This window comes from Echinops telfairi, unplaced genomic scaffold, assembly GCF_000313985.2.
Source record: "Echinops telfairi isolate 266 unplaced genomic scaffold, ASM31398v2 ScPeMD7_7458;HRSCAF=8496, whole genome shotgun sequence".
Lineage (NCBI taxonomy): Eukaryota > Metazoa > Chordata > Mammalia > Afrosoricida > Tenrecidae > Echinops > Echinops telfairi.
Window position 1 is genome coordinate 7,118,507 of NW_022111358.1, and position 4,758 is coordinate 7,123,264.

A 4,758-nucleotide genomic window follows, 5' to 3' on the forward strand; every position below is an offset into this window, starting at 1 on the left:
TCCTGAGTGGTTCATCTGTCCTGGATTCCCTGTGTTTCCAGTTCCTATCTGTACCAGTGTACATCCTCCGGTCTAGCCAGATTTGTAAGGTAGAACTGGGATGATGATAGTGGGGAGGGGGGGAAGCATTTAAGAACTAGAGGAAAGGTGTGTGTTTCATCGATGCTACACTGCACCCTGAGTGACTCATCTCCTCCCCGCGACCTCTCTGCAAAGGAATGAGACTGTATCTTTATGGAAGTAGAAAGACTCATCTTTCTCCCACAGAGCAGCTGGTGGTTTTGAACGGATGACTTTGCTGTTAACTGTCCAACAAGTCACTCACTATGCCACCAGTGGTCATTCTAAGTATCATCAGAATCAGAAAATGAACTTCCACTACGTTAGGGAAAATTAAAGTGCTCCCTACCCCTGCCCCACCCCATGTGCACACGATGATGCCCAAGCTCCCCTCAGCCCGCTGCTCCCCAACCCTCCTTCACTTCACCTCTGAGTGACTGAACAGCATGTTCCAGCTGTTCCAATCCGGGAGTCCGTGTTCTCTGCTCGGTATGTCCCCAGGGCTCATCGCAGCTGAGCTAAGCCATGGCATTTTCAGGGGGTTCCTGTGCCGGTGGGAGCTGCACAATGAGTACGGAAGACCACCACAGAGGGATGGCTGTATGTGGATTACAGTGTTGGTGAAGCATATTGAAAGAACCATTTAAAACACTGCCAGGGAGTGGATCGCTGACCCACAGCAACTCTTTAGGACAGGGTAGAACTCTCCTTGTGAGTTTCTTAGACTATAACTCTGGACAAGAGTAGAAAGCCCTACGCAGTGGCTGATGGTTTTGAACTGCTGACCATGCAAATCTCAGCCCAACACGGAACCACTCCCCCACCAGGACTCCTTAGAAAGTACCATAGACCGCCAGAAAAACAAACAACTCTATCTTGGAAGAAGTACAGCCAAAATGTTCTTTGGAAGGCAAGGATGGCGAGACTTTGTGTCATGTACTTGGGACGTGTTATCAGGAGAGACCAGCCCCTGTAAATAGGCTATCAGGCTTGGTACGGTGGAGTTCAGTAACAAAGAGGAAGACTCTAGACCAGGTCTAGACGCAGACCTGTCACAACGAGCTCAAACATAGCCACTGTGAGAATGGGGCAGGACAGAGTAGAAAGCCTAATCTTACTCCTGCAGAGTAGCTGCTGGTTTCGAACTGTTAGACGTGTGGTTAGTAGCCTAACACATAACCTCTATGCCACCAGGACTTCTTGCAGCTTTAGAAATCTTACGTGCGAGTTCTATTATCAAATAGGGTTGCTATGGGTTGGAATCAACAAGATAGCAATGGTCTATTTTTGAAGTAGTAATTTAGTTAGTGGTCAGTGATACTATCAAGAACAAATGAAGCAAATATATAGATATAGATATAGAACAAATGAAGCAAGGATGGGATGTGGAATTAGGCATGTCAAGGATGTTGTTGTTGTTAGGGCCGTCAGGTGGTCCAAACCAAACCACAAACCAAACACTGCCTTCAAGTCAATGCTGACTACAAGTTGGCAAGGACTCGATGGCAGTGAGTTGGACTTTGGTGGGGCTCCCTGAAAGCCTTGTGGTTACACGTTGGGCTGCTTACTGCAAGATCAGCAGTTCCTCTTCGGGAGAAACATGGGGCTTTCTATTCCTGTAAAGAGTTACAGTCTCAGAAACTCGGGGTTAGTTCTAGCTGTCCGATAGAGTCACTGGGAGTGAGCATCAGTTCGGTGACGGTGGGTTTTTAAGTCTGTCAAGTGGTAGCCAAACCCCCAAAACAAACTGAAGGCACTGAAGTTGATTCTGACTCATTGCTGCTGCTGTTAGGAGCCATGGGAGCACAGTCAAAAACAATTCAAAGGAACATGACTTGAATCCGCTGAGATTGCCAAAAACCGTCCTTTTGACAGTTCAATCTGTAGACTGAGCAAATAATCAGAGACGCTGGGCTATATGAAGAAGAATGCTGCATCACGGTTAGAAAAAGACTTAAAATAATAATTTTAAAATTATAATAATAATAATTTATAAACTATCAAGGCATCACAAGGGAGGAAGGGTGGGGAGGAGGGAAAAAAATGAGAAGCCGATACCAAGGGTTCAGGTAGAAAGAAAATGCTTTGAAAATGATGATGGCAACAAATGTATAAATGTGCTTGACACAATCGATGTATATATGAATTGTGATAAGAGCTGTATGAGCCCCCATGAAAATGATTTAAAAAGAAAAAGACTATAAACAACCTTCGATATGCAGATGGCACAACCTTGCTTGCTGAAAGTGAGGAGGACTTGAAGCCTTTGCTGATGAAGATCATGAATTGCAGCCTTCAGTGTGGATTACAACTTCGTGTAAAGAAAAGAAAAGTCTTCACAACTGGACCAGTAGGTAGCATCGTGACAAACGGGGGGGAGGGGGGTATAGAAATTGTCAAGCATTTTCTCTTCCTGGGATCCACAATCAATGCTCACGGAAGCTGTCAAGGAATCAAATGGTGCGTTGCAGTAGGTGAATCTGCTGCACGAGACCTCTTTAAAGTGTTGGACAGCAAGGGTGCCACTTTGAGGACTAGGGTGTCCCTGACCCAAGCCATGCATTTTCAGTTGTTGTATACGCATGTGAACGTTATACGTTGAATAAAGAAGACTGCGGAAGAATTGATGCGCTTGCATTATGGTGCTGGCAAAGACATTGTACTACTGAAAGTATGATGGACTTACCAAAGGACAAACAGATCCGTCTTGGAAGAAAGGCAGCCAGAATCCTCCTTAAAAGCAAGAATGGAGAGATTTTGTTTCATGTACTTTAGACATGTTATCAAGTGAGTTCAGTCCCTGGAAAAGGACATCATGCCCTAAAAAGTAGAAGGGCAACAAAAAAGAGGAAAACCTTGATGAGATGGTGTGTTAGACAGGGTTCTCTAGAGAGACAAAACCAGATTGCTAATAATTTTACATATATCTATACAGATAGATAGATATCTAACTTAAGAAATAAACAGTTAATTAAATTATAAAGCAGTATAAATGGTTCAGTGCAACTCACTCCCGTGAGACAGTTGTGAGACACTCACTGGCAGTCCTTCAAGTTTTGAGAGCCGCCGGGTAGACCTCTGTAGAGCAATTCAGCCTATCCGAGCACAGGCAGCAAACAGTAAGGCAGCTCACCAACAACCACCCAAGTCACAGGGTCCAACAGTCCCCAGCTCAAGAGATGTAAATTCCAATGGTGTGGCGAAGCAGGTCTTGAAGGAACCTCAAATCACAGCGACACAGTCCACGGGTGAGGTGTCCCACAGGTAGTGTAGCTTGAAAATTGAGGCACAGAACAAGCAAGGGAGCCGCACACTGGTCTGACCATCAGAGAGCAAGAGACAAGAAAGGCAAGGCTCGCTGAGCCATTGATCTCTCCGCCCTTCAATTAATCCCATATGTGTTTATCAGCCAGGTTGGCACAATCAACTAACTACCTCAGATGGATTTGTGCAGTCACTGCAACAACAGGCTCGAACGTAACAACCACTGCGAGGACTGTTAGTGCTTAGATCTGTTTCCCATCCGGTCACCACCAGTCAGAACCAACCCAAGGGCACTTAATGACAACCAAGGGAAGGGTTCTTCAGGGTGAGGGTGAGAGAATATGGTAACACTGCCTTCGGAAGGATAGACAGCATAGACCTTCTAGAAGAGGTGCAATAATAACTTGAGATTAAAACAGGCAGAATTTACCCACAAACAAAATTCAGAAGGGTTAGGGAAGAAGGAAGATGGAAACAGGAAATAGAACATAGAATAAGTGATGTTACATGATGGAGCTTGCAATCAAGGAAATGAAATAAGATCATGAATGGAAATGAATTGATCACTCAATAATTCAATATGAATTCAATAATTCAGTTGAATTTTCCATTCACTATGAATTATTGAATGAAAAACTGACCTCTGTAAACCTTCACCCAACTCACAATAAAAAGTTGGGGGAGCGGGGTCAAGGCCTGTATAGACCTGGAGGGAGGATGGGTCAAGAAATTATAGCTTCACATTTTGATTTTTTAAAATAATTTTATTAGGGGCTCATACAACTCTTATCACAATCCATACATACATCAGTTGTTTAAAGCACATTTGTACATTCATTGCCTTCATCACTCTCAAAATATTTGCTTTCCACTTAAGCCCCTGGCATCAGCTCCTCATTTTTTCCCCTCCCTCACTGCTCCCCACTCCCTCATGAACCCTTGATAATTTATAAATTATTATTTCGTCATATCTTGCACTGTCTGACGTCTCCCTTCACCCAGTTTTCTGTTGTCTGTCCCCCAAGGAGGAGGTTATATGTAGATCCTTGTAATCGGTTCCCCCTTTCCAACCCACCCTCCCTCCACCACATTTTGATTTTTAAAAACTTTTTATTGCATTCCCACCAATGTACTTATCTCACTTCTTCTAAATATTCTTACATCCATTCCTCCTTATTTTCTAACCTACTGAATGTTTCCCTTGGGTAAATGCTGCCCTTCTGATCTTAAATGATTGATTAAGCTATGGCATATCACACTATTGTTGTTGTTCACCTTAAAGGCCTGTCTATTATTTGGCTGAAAATTGAGCCAACCAAGGGTGAGCTCAGTTTCAAACCTGCAGGGTGACTAAGGGCCATACTCCTGGGGGTTCCACCAGTCTCTATCCAACCCGTAAACCTAGTCTTTTTTGAGTTTTGTTCCTTAATTTAT